Source organism: Ambystoma mexicanum, chromosome 11 (genome assembly GCF_040938575.1).
Source record: "Ambystoma mexicanum isolate Mex_15411 chromosome 11, UKY_AmexF1_1, whole genome shotgun sequence".
In the NCBI taxonomy this organism is placed as follows: Eukaryota; Metazoa; Chordata; class Amphibia; order Caudata; family Ambystomatidae; genus Ambystoma; species Ambystoma mexicanum.
The window spans coordinates 547,543,183-547,560,961 of NC_090934.1; positions in this window are offsets into that span (position 1 = coordinate 547,543,183).

The window sequence follows — 17,779 nt, forward strand, 5'->3', positions numbered from 1 at the left end:
CTTTACTGTAACTTTGGGTAGACTGCTGGTTGTTGTTCCATTGTGTACCCTGTCCTTGGGCATAGTTGCCTCTTTGTGAATTTTGGCCGCGTGGGCGACGAAAATTACTGTTCCCCCTCTGGTTTGGGGGTTTGTTGGTAAACTGGCCAAGGGATTTGAGAGTCTCATACTCGTCCTTGGCATTTTTAAGTGCGTCTTCGACCGCTTTCCCAAACAATAGATCGGGTTCCACCGGCTTGTCTATTAATGACGCCTGTGTTTCTGTCTTGAACTCCGACTGCCGCAACCACGCATGTCTCTTGATAACAGTACCTTCTGCTATCAATCTTCCTGCGTTGTCTGCAGCGTCGAAAGTTGCTTTTAAAATGCAACCAGACACGGCTCTCCCTTCTGCCGAGATCCGAGCCAACTGGCCCTTTAACGGTTCCGGAGCAGAGGCTATGAGCGCCGCGACCTCTTCCCATTGATGGCAGTTGTAACTTGCCAACAGGGTGGTGGAGTTAGCAATCCTTGCTTGGTAGGCGGACGTTGAGGCTACCTTCCTGCCAAACCCGTACAGTCTTTTGCTCTCCTTGTCGGGAGGAGCTTCTGACGACGATAAGGGTGTCCCAGCCCTCTTCCGAGTGTTGGTGACCACTAGGGAGTCTGGTTTAAGATGACCTCTTATATAAAGAGGGTCAGACTGGGCTGCCCGAAAAAGTTTTTCGACTCTGGGGTTGACGGCTCTGGTGAGGTTAGGATTCACCAGGGATGGATCTATTCTACGTTGGATGGATTTAAGGATAGGGATGGTCTGAGCGACCGGCCTCCTCTCTCCCACCAACTCTTCTGCAAAGTCCCTTTCCTCCTGTACACCGTGGGTGTCGATGTGAAAATGTTCTGCTGCGCGAGCGAGAACTTCATTAAGGAGGGGTTGGTTATCAACTGGCGAGTCGGTAACTGGGGCTTCGCTCTCTACCTGGGAATCTACTCTGTAAATTTCCTCATCTTCTACCTCCTCCAGGTCCTCATCCTCCGCATAGTATTCTGACCCGGTTTGTTCCTCCATAATTGAAAACTCCTGGTCCCCTTCAGGGAAAGGTTGTCCTTGGTATCTGGGGTGAGGAGTAGAGTATGGAGTAGAGTAAGGCTGCACCTCGAAGGGGTCAGGTCTTTCGACCCGGGCCTTTTTACTTAGGGGGATATGATCAGAGGAGCCTGAGGGTGTGGCCCCTTGAGGGTCATACGAAAGGAAATGCTCTGGGTTTTTGTCATAAAAATCCGCTAAGGAAGACATTCTTGACATGACCCTGTCTATGTCCTCACTGGACCATTCTTTGGAACAGGGTAAGAGTTTAGTAGGCAACTTAGAGGACTTATCAAGGGTACCCTTGCTGGATGTTGCTGTCCCAGTAGATTTATGTTTATCTGTCTGCTTGGGGTGGAAGGATGGTCTTACAGGAGTGGAAGGCTGAGCTTTCCGCTGTTTCCCTCCCTCCCCGTGCGTGGAAAAATGTTTTCCCTGCCCCTTAGAGGCCCCAGAGACCTTCGACGCCTGGCGCCGAGGGTCTGGAGAGGTATTTTGTTTCGAGCGTGGGGCCTCGCTGGTGTTAACTGCGCTCTCGGTCTCTTGGAGCGCGGCCTGGGGGTGGAAGTCGTCTTCGTCTTCTGACGACGGAACTTCCGTTAATCTAGGGAGCGAGGCACTCTTGGCAAGAGTGGATGATTGCCTTGCGTCATGAGGCGATCTCGATCGAGAGCGCCCAGAGGACACCGAGTCGGACCGTTCTATCCGTGCCTCTTTCCGAGAAGTCGACGTTGTCGAGGTTCGGTTGGACTTAGTGTGCTTAGTATGTGTAGGTGTAGCGCTTGCGTCGCCGGGGGTCTTCCCCATAGCCACCCTGCCGGGCAACCTTCCGAGGTCGGGGACCTGCGCTCGGCAGTCTTTCGACGCCATAATGCCCTCGCCGTCCGAAAGTACGGCGTCGCTGCCATCGCTGAAGGCGCCCTCCGCTGCCATGGCTGCCTGCCTGGCGTGGTGGGCCCAACGCTTTGTCGAACGGTCCTTAAGTGTCTTAGGTTTAAACCTACTACACGCTCTGCAGTTCGCTTCGGGGTGGTCCCTCGGCAAGCAGAGATTGCACGTGGCGTGCCTGTCGACCCAAGGGTATTTGCGATTGCACTTGGGGCAGAATTGGAAAGGGGTACCCTCCATACGCACCTTGAGGCAGCGGGCTGATAAGTGTAGGAAATATATAAGGTGTACCTATATACCAAGAGTGAAGAGTATGTACCACCCCCCACTCTCCCTACTTGCAGGGCCGAGGCCAGCGGCCTACTAGGCCCGGGCCGAGGCCAGCGGCCTACTAGGCCCGGGCTGAGGCCAGCGGCCTTCCTAGGCCCAGATCCGTCGTGCAGCAGCCGACGGTCGATGTCTTCTCCAGCCGTCGTCGAGATCGATGGTCGACGTTGGGGTGGGGAAGGATGTCAATAAATAATTTTAAATTGCAATATAATAGCAAAAGTATGGCTAAGGCCAGGGGACTCCGCAAGATGCTTCCGACCAGTATGGCGGAAAAAAACAATCTGAGGATCCCAGACGCGTGAGGGATCTTGGGTACAGTGGACGTCACACTAGGGATAGTATTACTGGCACGCCTGTGTCGACGCCCATTTTCGAGTTTCGAAAAACAAACTGTAATACTCCGCAGCTTCCACTAGATGTCGGCCTATGCACAGCATGTGATCTAAGCAGATTCCACAAGCCTCAGAAATATATATATATATATATCATAGATCAAAGACTTTGGCTGGAGGTTTGGAGGCATTGTTGCCCAGGTTGATACATGAAAACCAATCTGGTTTTATAAAAGGAAGACACGCAACTAGTAACATGAGAAGGCTTTTGCAAACATTATTAGAGGCAGCAGATAAATGTAAAGATATTGCCCTTTTCTCACTAGATGCTGAGAAAGCATTCAATTGAATACATTGGAATTATTTGTATGATATGCTGGATAGGATGGGTTTTGGTGAGGGCTTCATAACTTGGGTTAAATTACTATACTCTGGCCCGACTTCTGATATAGGAATAAAAAGGTTGAGATCTGCTCTGTTTCCACTAGAACGAGGAACTAGACAGGAGCTTCTTTTATCCCCACTTTTATTTGTGATCGCAATAGAACCTCTGGCGGCTACCATTAGACAAGATAGGAATATAAAGTGCATGGGCTATGGAGGTGTAGAGCAGAAATGATGGCTATATGCGGACTTATTGCTGGTGATGAGGGATCGGGGGAATTCTTTACCTGCTTTGATGAAAATTATTTCAGATTTTAATATATGCTCTGGCTACAAAATCAACTGGGCAAAGTCAGATACTTTACCTTTGACAATGTATTGTGATAAGCAATAGGTTACTTCTCTTGGATTAAATGATGCTCAGAGAAAATAAGATACTTAGGGGTGTGGTTGACAAACTAGAAAGAATGACCCATGAAAATATGAAGGAATTAAGGGCTGGTTTAAAACAAGATTTAGAAAGGTGGAAATGACTGAATCTTTACTTGTAGGGAAAAGTGAATGCACTAAAAATGAATTCCACGCCAAAGATTACATATGTATTGAGCATGCTACCATTAAATACCTGGAAAGGTTATTGGAAGGAATTGGATGGTCACATTCAGAACTTTCTCTGGGACAATAAACCGCCTAGGATGAAATTATGGAAATTACAGTTGCCTGATGAGAAAGGTGGTCGAGGGGTGCCAAATCTTTATGCATGCCATTTAGCATTCGTGGCATGATTCTTTGTCTGTCCATTGAGAAGGAACCGAATGAATGGGTAAAAGCAGAAACGTGTTTATTAGCAACTTTGGCGCTAAGGGCTATCTTGTCTACTACATCCAAACCAGGGAGTAAGGTTAATTCAATGACTCAATTTTTGAGGACTTCCTGGAAGCAGCTTCTGAACCTACTGAGGGAGAAAGTATTTAAGAGCCTGAACTCCTCCATATGGTATTACACCAAAATAAAAGATGGTGGGAAATCAATTTTTTGGCCAGACTGGTTCTTGAGAGGAATACAATGGGTGGGGGATCCGAGACAGAATGGAAGATGGCTAACCCTAAATGAGGTCAAAAGACAGGTGTGAAATGCCAAACTGCACTCTAAGTGATTACAAGAGATTAAGAAATGCTATTGGTGAAATTGATACTATGAAAGGAACAGACTTCGTAGCTTTAAACACTGGGAACAAGCATGTGGAGGTGGATTGATGAGTAGCTATTATAAGTTGATTGTTTCTAGATCGAAGGACAATGGCTTGTTGTTAAAAGAATGGAGTAAGAGATTACAGTGTGAGATTACGAAAGAGCGATGGGAGACCATGTGTAAGAATGTGTGCCTTTGTTCTTTAAGTCTATGCGAAAGATTGTGTCAGATTAAAATCTTAAATCAAGTGTATTGGACTCCAGAACTAATGCACAAAAGAGGCCTAATGGATACGAATGATTGCTGGGGATGTGTCCACAGATGTGGAACATTCGAACACATGCTTTGGGAATGTGTGCGAATAAGTGACTTTTGGAAAGGAATATGTGACAGTTTTGATAATGTGTTGGGTAAAAACTTAGAATATAATTTCTGCACCTTAATTCTCAACTATGATGAACTATTGGGGAATTTATGTATTTCACAAAGGAAATGGCTGTTTAAAGGGGCTACTATTGCCAAAAGGTTGAATATTGGGGGATGGAAAGTCAAGGTTGTCACCTGCAGTGGAGGTTTTGATGAAAGAGATGGTAAAGTTGGTAGATATGGAAAGATTCATTTTTGGTCAAGACAAAAAATGTGCCATATTTGAAAGGATTTGGGGGAAATTCCTGGACATGTATTAGCTCTGTTAACTAAGGTGATCAGGCTGGGGGGTGGGTTTGGAGGATTTGGGTGAGGTAGGTAGGAATAATTAATTTCAGAAGCCTAGGTTAGTGAAAATATTGAGTCTTGTTGAAGAATGATGTATGTTGTTTACTTATGCCTTGATTGGATTAAGCAATTGTAATTAACGGGGTGGGGAGGGGGTTGGAGGATTGTAGGAATAGGTTTGAGGTTTAAAAAAAAAAATGAAAATATAGAATAAATAAAGGAGTCAAACTATATCATCGGTAGGTAGATCAAAAACATTCCCCTGGACGTCAGCATGGAGCTTGATACCCTTCTTCTATGCTTGATGACATATGTCGAGATTGATGCACCTCTCCAAACCAACCTCCCACTCCAAGGAAATAGTATCATCATGATGCAGTGCAGAAAGTCCCTGGTGGCATATTTCACATCTCCTAAAGAAACAGGGATTGGTGGTTTTTAGATAAATCGCTGGTGAACTGGGTCAATCTTTACAGATCCCCTGATTTCAACTAGTTAAAATTGCATCAGAGTTGGCCTACCCTGATAGAAACTCCTGCTCACATTATCTAGGAAGAACAAATTACTTACCTGGTAATGTTCTTTCTGACTGATTCTCCTCCCACAAATTTCTCATCTTGGATATATTTTGCAGCAGCAGATTATTTTGGATAATATTTCAACCACTAGGGGGCAGAGTGTGGTTCCACACTAGTTCTCATGTGGGTCAACTCCCTGGCTCCGGAAGGGATGTCATGCTCAGTATACACAGAGCACACCATAAACCCTAACCACAGTTCCACCTTTTTCACTCCATACTCAGCACCTGAAGGAATGCAGAACCAGATGCTGAGGAGACCTCTGTACGTGGGTATGGCTAAGAGGTCAAAAAGGAATCTGTGGATGTAGAATCCATCAGAAAGAACATTACCAAAGTTCAGTAATTTGTTCTTCTAAGGGATTGCATCCTCTCACAGATTCCTTATCCTAGAGTCCCGAAGCAGCAATGAATCTGGAAAAAGGAAGAAAGCGAGTACCACCACCTAAACTAGAAAACTTTGCAACCCAACCTGACCAAAAACAGCTCTCTGGCCTGAGGAGAAGTCAAGGGAGTAATGTTTGGCAAAACTGCAAAGGCGCCCAAGCAGCTACTTGGCAGATGTCAAGTCCAGTAAAACCCCTCTGCAATACAGTGCTGGCCGCTAGTTCCCTGGTGGAATAGGCCTCACGGCTCTCAGGCCCTTTCCCTCTCTGCCAGGTGGTGGTATAAAAAATATATAGTATACATCAATTAAATACGATTTGACTGGAAACTGCTTTACCCATCTTGGCTCTGGGCAACCTTCCTGGAGTGTCTAGTTCATGTAACATACCGGCTGAGAGGTATTTTCTGATCTAAACAATGGAAAATCTCCATCTCATACTGGTGGGGCAGAGGATAAAAAGGTAGCCGATTCAATTTTTCAGAAAGGTGAAACACTGACACCCCTTTCAAAAGAAAGGTTGGCCTCAGAGTCACTTTCTTTTTAGCAAAAAATCAGGTAGGCATGTTTGCATGATAATGCTTGGCACTCAGTTACTCTCATGGTGGAGCTGATGGTGACCAACCAAATTCCTTTGATCATCAGTATTCAAGGGGCAGGAATGTAAAGGCCACCATAAGAAATACGGAAAGGAGAACTTCCAGAACAGTGGCTGTAGGCCAGAGCAAGGGATCCTAATCACTCCCTTAATCCCAAGCCAAAAACATATGCAATATGCAGGTATGGGTCGACTTAGTGGTGGGTCTTTTGACAGAAGGGAGAACATCCAGGACGTTGCTCATTAGGCCCCACACTTTATATATTCACCTCTGAGCAGTCAGGCATGATGGCTGAGAGTGCTCAGATCTGGATGGAGAGCACACCCGTGTGTCAGAGGGTAAAGAGGACAGATGACAAGTCCAAGAAGGTAAGGGTACCACACCCTCCAAGCCCCAGGGCAGTTAGAATCGTGGAGGGAGGGAACCAAAACTCCTCAAATTCCGGGGGAAAAACAGATGAGAGAAACTGGCAAAAACACACCCAGAAGATCATAGTCCGAGTCCACAATCAATGTACCCAGGGCCCTCTCAAAGGAAATTCCCTGGGCACAGTTCCTCACACTTTCTGTTGACACTGGAGAAGAGGTCCATTTGAGGGATCCTGTAGAGGTTCAAGATATGGTCAAGGACTTCCTGCACAGTTGCAACTGCCTGCTTAGGGCACCACCATCATATTGGTACAGTAAAATTGGGTTGCTGGCATCTTCATCGCTTACCTACACAGAAGGAAGACCATCTTACGCCACTTACTTATTGAGGTTGTGCCTGGTGTGAGAAACTGGAGGGTGTTCTCACTCAGACCCCCCCCATGATCCTCTACGCAGGTGGCCAAGGAAAGGCCACCACCTTTGTATATTACCCGTGGAGGTGGAGAAATAAGGGAAGATCACCTGGGTGGGGGATCCTTGGAAGTTGGGAGAGAAATACTCTCGGCCAGTATGCAGTATCCTACATTTTCCCTTCAGGAAGAAACCCCTGTTCCCGAAGTAGTTATGGGATATTGTTCCACATGTCCCCATTACCCCAGGACTGACAGGAGAAATAAGTCTAGGCATAGTACAAAGAAGAGGAAAAGACCTAAAGATAAGTTAGGCGAGACTTGGTATCCCCTTTTCCCAGTAATAGTCAACCTAACCCTCCCCCAACCTTTATAGGCTGTTAAAAGCCAACTCCCAATGCCACACACAATACCTGAGAGTACTGAGACGAAGAGGCAAAAGAGAAATGAAGATTACTCCTCTTCACCACTTGGGTACTGAGACAAGGAAGCTGCATCCCAAACAATGGAAAGGTCAGGCAGGTTTAATTAGAGGGCTGCAGGTGTATAAAAAGCAAGCCCGCTGGGAGAAACAGATCAGAGAGCTGTGAAGGAGAAGCAGAGATGCCAGCAAGGGATCCACTCTTCGAGGGACTGCTGTGGAGGGGTTAGACGCCAAACCAGGACACCAGCAGACCCAGGCCTCACAGAACGCTGTCCGCATTCATCACAAGCAGCAAGGCGAGATGGGCTCGCATCAGCGGTGTTCCCGGTACAGAAACAGAGCGGTAACCGCCACAGAAGCCGTTGGGAACAGGCCGCTGGTGAGTGTCAGTGGGACACGGGAACACCAGTGACTTCAAGGACGACTCAGAGGCAGCAGGAGCAAACCACCGGTGAGTGTCAGAGACACAGGCAAGCACCGGGGTGCTCTGAAGATGACTGCAAGCAAGTGCCCTTTCACAAATTAAATGTTGAACTTTTTTGAAAAACCGAATATTATAAGAAACCAAGGTATACTGGATACCAAACTATATGAACCTTTAGCATTGAATGAAACCAAAGTATGCTGAATAGGAAACTACTTCAACCTTAGCATTGCAAGAACCCATTGTATGCAGAATACCCAAATATACGAAAATTTTAAATTCCAAGGAAATACAAATATATCAACATACGTGAGATTGAACATTGCATTATAGAGAAACTTCTCATTAAGATAAACAAATACAATGAATTACGAACTTTAAAACGTCTTTACCCTGAAACAATACAAGTGGCGAAGGGTGTTGGATACATTGTGGCAGGGCCTCGAGACAATCCAGGAAAAGCCAAAGGATATAAGATTTCACCCTAAAAGCCAGAACACCCACACAGCAGAGTCAAGTAAGAATGACTTAGTGCACAGGAGCAAGTGCCAAGAAAGTTATTTGTTAGGCTGAGAAGTCCGGGAACCCTGGTTGTGCAACCTATGATGGGTGGACAGTGTGGTCTAACAACTTCGCCTAGAGCAGAGGACCCTGAATGGTGAAAGTGAAGGACACCCTGAAACCAGCCCAATAAGAGTCCAGGAATCCTGGTTGCATGACTTGTAACTGTTGGACCATGTGGTCTAACAACTGAGCCTAAACCAGTGAATCCTGAATGGTGAGAGCTAAAGATATTACGAAACCAGCTCAACAATAACGATTGCAACATTTTTAACTCTACTTGTCTTGGGGACAGACTCCTGAGACCTCTTTTGTTCTGGATTGTACTATTTAAAACTTGGGGAAGGGAACCCAAAGGATTGTTCTTGCACTATATCGCCTTGAACTGAAGGAGGTATTTTATTCTTGCGGAAGGGGAGCTGAGAGAAAGCTGTGAGCTGGAAGAAGCTCAGAACTTTGAGTTACACACGGTTTCATTTGAGCTTGATATGCCTACACATTGGTGTAATATAGTTGTGAGGGATAGGATAGGTTTTGACTAACAGACTTGAGTTGAACTCCTTTACACAGACTTTCGTTAGTTGTATTCCGGTAGGGAGAATCCACATTACTATAGGGCAAGTTAGAACTTCAAACATCCTGACATATCAGTTAAATAAACCTGTTTTGCTTAAACTTAAAGTCTGTTGTCTGTGTCGTACTACATGATGCTTGACATTGGCCACAGTGTCGCCAGTCATAATAAGGATATGCTTCCCCTGAATGGAAGGAACACTGGACTGCTCGAACAGTTTGATGTGAAGATGTATCTCTGCAAGGGACGAAGGTTAGTACACCATGAAGTTGGTCAGGTGAGCACCTCATCTCAGAAGTGAGGCATCCATGAATGCGGTCGTCAGACAAAAGTTGCCATAAATGCTCTCCCCCTTAGCATGTTGGGTCCACCACAGGAGATCCAGTGACACACTGTTTGAGAGTGTAAGTAGGTCTGTCATGCTGCCTGAGAACCAAGGACACTGACAAAAAAGTAGGCACTGGAGCACCCTCATACGAAGCTGAGTGTTAGGACCTTTAAACCAGACCAAGGGAGCAGCTGGAGCCTTCTGATGTGATCTGTATACCCCCTATCTCCAGACCCTTCTCTCCACCTCTGGGGCTATGGTAGGAGTTGGGTAGGGAAAACATGTACCCATCACTGTACAAAAGACAAGAGCAGTCAACAACCCTTGCAATAGGCTGCTGCTCTCAATTGCCAACACAGGAGCGATTTATCAATGTCACATATATTTGTATTGATAGTCCACTGCTCACACCATCCAGTAACCCATAATGTGTATTAAATGGCATGTACCATTTATAACAGATAAATACACAATGCATTTAGATAGATTCCACACTCCTTAAGATCATGTTCAAATACTTTCCACTCTGTAATGAACAATCAATTAATGCTTCTTAAACCCTCATGTAAAACATTAATCTTTTGTCACGACCCTCGCCCAAAACCCCCTCTGGCAAACCCATTGCCCAGGTGGAGTCAGGACTTGGGCGTCTAGAGCCTGGCATCCTCTTCAAAAGCCCTCATGGGGCCAGGCTCATACACCATGAAAAACAATGTGCTTGGGAACTACTTTATTGTATTGTCAGCCAACATGGAGGCATCCACATAGCTTGGTTCCTAATAACCAAGCAGCGCGGTCTAGTGTTTTGGGTGTGGTAGCCTAGGGACTACTTTACCTGGACCATTTTGTTGGGGCTATTTAAACCACACCCGAGCAAGACAACACGCTTCGCGTTACTTTGCATCTTGCAACGTGACGCTCACCGTGTCCAGCTATCCCCTTGAACCTCGGAGAAGCAGAACCTGCAAGGAGACAAAAGGAACATCATTAGCAGCAGCATCATCTTACCTGCAGTCTTCATCTTTAAACACTCGCAGCTACTGAAAACAGCTTCCTCGAATCTGCACGCCTCCCGGACAGAACAACCTGAAAGAGGAAGATAGAGGCAACATTAAAGAAAGCATTAGAGACATTTACAAATTACGAACTGCTCAAAAGGCTTACCAGGCTGGTCGCTTCTCGGCTGGCACCACTCCGGACATTCCACTCGTGCTGAAGAACACTGCGAACTACAAGGAAGGAAAACACAGGTTAGCAAAGGCAACACTTCGCAGCGCTGCGCATAGCGCTTACTTACCACATCATAGCGCTCTTAATGCGCCATCATTTACCAGCGGGCCTCAACCAAGCCCGTTCGCCTCGCTGAAGCTCTGCATACCTAAGAGAGAAAAAAGAGACATTTTAAACAAAGAAAGGCATGCAGGATAGCAACAAAACTAATGAACAGCAATAAGACCTACCTGAACAATATCAATCGGGCCGGCGTCAGTGAAGTAACTGGACCGCACTCGCCCATGAAAGACAACGCGCCCCTGCAAAGAAGGCAGGATGGAGAGCACGCTTAATTCTACCACAAGGTGAGGAGAGGGCACCAGAGGGACTGAAATCATACGGGGGTGGAGGGAGGATGCTTACCCCAGTCGGTCAGTCTTGAACACAGTCCTCTTTTATTTTCAGGCAGAACCTTCCCCGCAGACCACATCAGGGCAAAGCTGAGAAGCATACCAGCGAGTAACCCGGCTGGGTGGCGTCCCTGTGGTTACCAGGTGAGCGTAACATCTTTTAATTATGAGAAATTTGTTATAAAAAAACTATCATCATCATCAGCATACACGCCACTCATAAAAATGCAAAAAATCATTAATGGAAAAGCTGAACTGTTGTCATTAACTCTACCTGAAATCAAGACTAAGACTGATCAATCTTCTCCAAGAAATCAGTCTAATCTTAAACACCAACTAACTTCATCACAAAATCATGATACGCAATCTCATAGAAGCATCTGTTTCAATCAATACTTAAATACCTTTCTCAATGTGATATCAAATGAAGGGTAAAAGGCCTCTTCATACTCACTAACTGTAGATGACAGGGAGTTGAAGAGGACTGGAGCAGACTCAGTGCCTGGGATTATCCACAATTCAAGGAAAAACTGGAAAATTACTAAAATATTAAGAAGCCACCTATTAACGCACCATGGTGTTTGCATAAAAAAGTATCAAAAATAGGATAAAATGCTTCAAAAAAGGTTACATGTCCATTGGACTTACTGGTGCAAGCACATAGCCAATACAGAATAAGGTGTCTGCTCTTAGGCTGTGAGCTGAAGTGCCTTGGAGGGGAAAAAGGAGAGATCTTTCCTCAAACAGCTCAATACGAATTCAAGTTCTACTCAACATGGTTCCAAAATAGCCAGAATCCAGCTTGGGGCTTCAAAAATCTAGAAAAAGAATTAGGAGCGAGTTGACCCTTCCCATCTGGAAAGCCTCACTGCTCTTCCTCTCATTCCAACCATCTGCCTCCTGGTCTTCCTGCTCTGCTGCCCCGAACAAATGTGTGCAGGGACTGAGCTTACTCTTTTCACATCTTTTTTGGGCAGTCCCTTTTCCACGCCTACAATCACCATAAAGAATAATTCTTCCAAAAGAACATGAGTAATTTGTTCGCTCCATCCAGCACTGAAAGTTGTTGTAAACAAAAATATCAAGGACACAATAGTCATTCACCACCAGGCATTTTTCCAACAAAAGTGTTCAGTGGACAGCACCTTTTTTGTGTAAATATTAGCCAGGGATGGCTTTTGTCATTCAGAACTTGGCATTTTTCCAATAAAGGTTTCACGGGAAGAAAACTACAATTCGGACAGGGATGTGTGGTTTTCCTGGGGAGCCGTTATCGGTTTGTTTTATGTTTACTAGAACATAGGCTTTGCCTAGAAAAAATCCTACATAGCAGTAAACGCAGTATTTCCACAATAAGAGTGCAATGTAACCAGCTCAAGGCCTTTGATAGGCAGCCGGGGCTATTGGGAAAAAATGTACTGTACAATACATTCATATTGCAACACGCAAAACCAAAGCTCGGGCCTTCATTTCACTAAATATGAAAGTGTTTTCATTGCACTGTGCATTTATCCAGAAGGCCTTATCTGCGGGTCAGGCCACATGCTATTTTAAGCAGGGCTAATATGGGCAGACCTGGGGAATACATGTCACTTCTTGCATGCTCCCCTTGCGCCCAGGAGGCTGGGTTCCATTGATTCCAGTTGGTACGTCGGAACAGTCCAGGCATGGAAACAGGACCACAATTAGGTATTGTATACAATCAACGCATGGTATACAATCACGCTGTGAGGTGCCTTCCTCTAACCGCAGTGGTTGCATCCTACATTACCACTGTGCAGCTTCTTCAGTCTGGAGAAGCCGTTCTTGCAATGGTTTATGCTGCAGACTTCAGGGCAGGGTCATGCTTCAGGTCAGTTAATTTATATTAGTTATTTAGCTATACATCTAGTATCGTTTACATGTTTCTCTACTCAAACCCTTTAGAAGCCAGTGCCCCTCTTCCTACAACTACTTTCCACATTTTTTAGAACAGTACTTTCCTGCTGGAGCCTGGACACATCCAGAAAACCCTTAAAATTCGCCAGTTATGATGAGCTAAGCAACCATAACTGCCCGCACCACTGTGCACTGCTAACACTAACACCCAGTACATCAAAGATGACATCACAAATGTCATTAATGACATCACTGATAACATCACATGTATAGGCCCTTCGTTTTTGTTCACTGCCATATCTAGGCCAGGTGGGTTTATTTACAGACAGGCAGAAAGTTAACTTTCAAAAGGTATTATATTTATAGATATTGCTATTCTCACATGTTCTTACAATACTTTCCTTATAATTTAATTGCATCTTATGATGTACATATATAGGGGAAGAAGCAGGCCTGAAACACAGCAATCATTTTTGTGCGTGAATACAACCATGTACATTATACACATTTGCTAATGATAGTACCTCTTATTTGCTTACTTTACTTTCTACATATAAGCCCCATATTTGTATGCATTGTAGTCTATTTATGTTTCTGTGTTTATTAGTAGAAATATATAGTAAGTGATGTATTATTAGCTACTTAGTACATGTTTGACAGTACGGAAATGTCTCATACAGAAGCATTCAACTTTTTTTTATATAACTTTGGAACATTACAAATATAGCTCCTCTGTGGTGTATGTTGCAGCCAATACCTACATTCTGTACAAGTCGGTGCCTGTACTAGAAAGAACACTGCAATGGAATGTTCTTTAGAACACTACATTGCGTAATGAAGTATGTTGTTTATTACACATCTTCCTATAATCCCTAATACTTTTTTTCCAAAATTACATTCACAACCCCATGTCTAAAAAGTAAATGCACATGTGATGTCATCAATGACATTTGTGATGTCATCTTTGATGTCCTGGGTGTTAGTGTTAGCAGTGCACAGTGGTGCGGGCAGTTATGGTTGCTTAGCTTACCATAACTGGTGAATTTCAGGGGTTTTTCGGTTTTATTTTGAACCATAATGTTCCGTTAGCAAAGTTTTTTTGTGTGAATTGCATAGGCTTTTAGTAGTGCAACTTAACCATAACATTTCCTTAACAACATTTTTTAGTGAATTTTACAGGTTTTTAGTAGGGCAACTTAACCATAACATCCCTTTAACCATTTTTTTTTACTGAATTGCACAGGTTTTCAGTAGAGCAACTTAACCATACCGTCCCTTTACCAAAGTTTTTTTGCTAAAGAGCATCGGTTTATAGTAGTGGCACGTAACCATAATGTAAAGTAACTTCTGACTTATTTACACACCTTGCGGAGAATACCACATGACAATATGCTGGTGTACAGCACAGTGACGTGTCCGAGAATCCGTAAACACTTAACAGTAAGATGTATGCCTCATGGACAGTGTGGAAACAGATTTTGTATCAACTTAACCATAACTACACAGCCACTACTGTGGCTGTGTAATACATATATATATATATATATACATATACACACATTGCACAGCCACGTACACATACAAAACAAGACACGAATGCACTTGTTATACTTATGAAATACTGTTTCCAAAGGTGAGCTTTAATTAGGCTGGGATGGGATGTGGCAGCACACACTCAAAAAGTGGCGTTTTCTTGTCACCAAAGTCATACGGTAAAGTGGAAGTTGGTGCTCCATGTATGGTGAACAATTACTGCGTTTGTGTTACAATGTCTTTAGATTAATATTGTAGTCAGACTGGCGTCCTACGTTTTGAAATCTGAGGCCGCCTCCCTGACTATTTAATGGAAACAGCGGTTCTGGAGGCTTATGGGAAGTAGCGGTTTTCATGATTGGATTCTCATGTGTTGTTGCAAAGTGAGAATGTATTTGCCTTCCGAGTGAAGGACACTTGATTTGCTTTTTTGGTTGCGAGCTCAGTAGGCCCACGCATCCGAGTGAATACATAAGGGGCACTTGTATTTTGCCCTTGAGCGAAAGGGAAACTTCAAAAGGAATGAAAGGTATGACTGGTTGGAAAAAAAAAACAGTTGATAAGGTTATGTTTTAAAAACGTTTGTATGAAATTGTACGCTGTACTTTTCCTCCAATAACAGAGAGTGCAGAATCATGCTTGCCCACATAGCTTTGTGTATCACTTTGCATATTCTTTTGCTCGTGTTTAAAATCACGAGACGTAATTTTCTCTTGCTTGTCCATTCATTTTGGCTCCATAACTGAATTACCATCTCACTGTGTAGGTGCCATTTTTTTAAACCATACGGCCACTGCTCATTGTCGGCGTTTGTAGGCTGTTACTATATTTACCCATGGTCAACGCTAATATTTCCTTAAAGTGTCATGTTTGACCACTTCGATTTGTGTACTACTTTCCACAATGTTTGTGTCTTTTTTGAAATTTTTTGCTAAAAGGTTGGGTATTGATACATATTTTCTCTTACGTTTTCCACCTAGCTACATCTTGCCGTACTGTGCGTGCCATGGATTCCAGATGCCGAGTGACGGCTTCTATGGACGCCAAATGCAACTGCTCGTGACCGGCTGCCTGTCCATTACAATATTGTGGGATGACCGGCCAGGCCCCCTTTGTCCCTACGCTGAACTAGCTATAAGGAGTAATATAACATTTATGGTGGTGTAGGGCAAGGGTCATGGCGCCGTCTTGGAAATCACTGTGAAAACAAAGCGGGTGGTTTAACAAAAACGCATATTGTGCCTATGAGAAAATAATTACATGTGCCTCACCACGAACATTTTCAGTGACGCACTTACAACCATTGTTACAATGTAATTGAAAATGGGATTAATGTGATGGTCTCTGACAGTTGTTAAATAAAACTACTTTACAAATTCTAAAATGTTAACGTTTTCTTTTAAAATCCAGTATATCATTTCAAAATGTAAAGTACTACGTTGTAAGTCGCTGTATGTTTATTTACAGGTTCTGCGTCACGGCACGTACCTTTGCTTTTTGCAGGCTGCCATGGAAAGCGAAGAGGGGCCATGGATGGAACAACCACCTTCTCTTTCTATGGTGGCGATCTTGAAAATGGATTTTGTGTTGTAATCACTGTATGTTTATTTATAGGTTCTGCGTCACGGCACGTACTTTTGCTTTCTGCAGGCTGCCATGGAAAGCGAAGAGGGGCCATGGATGGAACAACCACCTTCTCTTTCTATGGTGGCGATCTTGAAAATGGATTTTGTGTTATAATCACTGTATGTTTATTTATAGGTTCTGCGTCACGGCACGTACTTTTGCTTTCTGCAGGCTGCCATGGAAAGTGAAGAGGGGCCATGTATGGAACAACCGCCTTCCCTTTCTATGGTGGCCATCTTGAAAAAGGATTTTGTTTTGTAATCGGGCCCGCTGCAGGCGGGCCAGATTATAACCAAAAATCCTATTTTTCCGTAGCACAGGTTATTGCTTTGCAAATCTATACTATTACTTGCAAATCGTATTGTGTCTATGTCCTTTGCTGAGAAATATAAAGTACATGGAGTGTATGATATTGATTTTTTTCAATATACCTACACTGTGAAAGGTGGTTCTTAACGGAACATTTACTTTGCTAACGGGTGGCTTTCTTTTTTGGTAGGACAGGTAATAAGGCAATTTGCGAACGGAAATAAGGAAAGAGGCACCAAATGGAAATATGGGTGGTTATGTTTATGGCGCAAAAGTTTTGTGCGCTAGTATTTGTAAGGTAGGGGCAGTGTTTGTCATGCTCCTTCATTACAGCAGTGCTGCTGTTTCTTGGGGAGGAGGGATGGCCTTAGCTCATGTCATTTTCAGATAACTAGAACTTTTCGTAAAAGTCTGTAATGTGTAATACATTGTTAATGGCTGACTACCAATACGTGTTGGCGCTGTGAAAGGGAAATGTTGCAGGTGGACGTTCTTATATCAATATAAAATTTGTTTCCACACTGTCCACGAGGCATACATCTTACTGTTAAGTGTTTACGGATTCTCGGACACGTCACCGTGCTGTACACCAGCATATTGTCATGTGGTATTCTCCGCAAGGTGTGTAAATAAGTCAGAAGTTACTTTACATTATGGTTACGTGCCACTACTGTAAACCGATGCTCTTTAGCAAAAAAACGTTGGTAAAGGGACGGTATGGTTAAGTTGCACTACTAAAAGCCTATGCAATTCACTAAAAAAAAAAAACTTTCCTAAAGGAACGTTATGGTTCAAAGTAAAACCGAAAACCCCCTGAAATTCGCTAGTTATGGTAAGCTAAGCAACTATAACTGCCCGCACCACTGTGCACTGCTAACACTAACACCAAGGACATCAAAGATGACATCACAAATGTCATTGATGACATCACTGATGACACCACATGTGCATTTACTTTTTAGGCATGGGGTTGTGAATGTAATTTTGGAAAAAAAGTATCAGGGATTATCATGAGATGTGTAATAAACAACATACTTCATTACGCAATATAGTGTACTAAAGAACATTCCATTGCAGTGTTCTTTCTAGTACAGGAACCTACTCATACAGAATGTAGGTATTGGCTGCAGCATACACCACAGAGGAGCTAGATTTGTAATGTTCCAAAGTTATATAAAAAAAAGTTGAATGCTTCTGTATGAGACTTTTCCGTACTGTGAAACATGTACTAAGTAGCTAATAATACATCATTTACT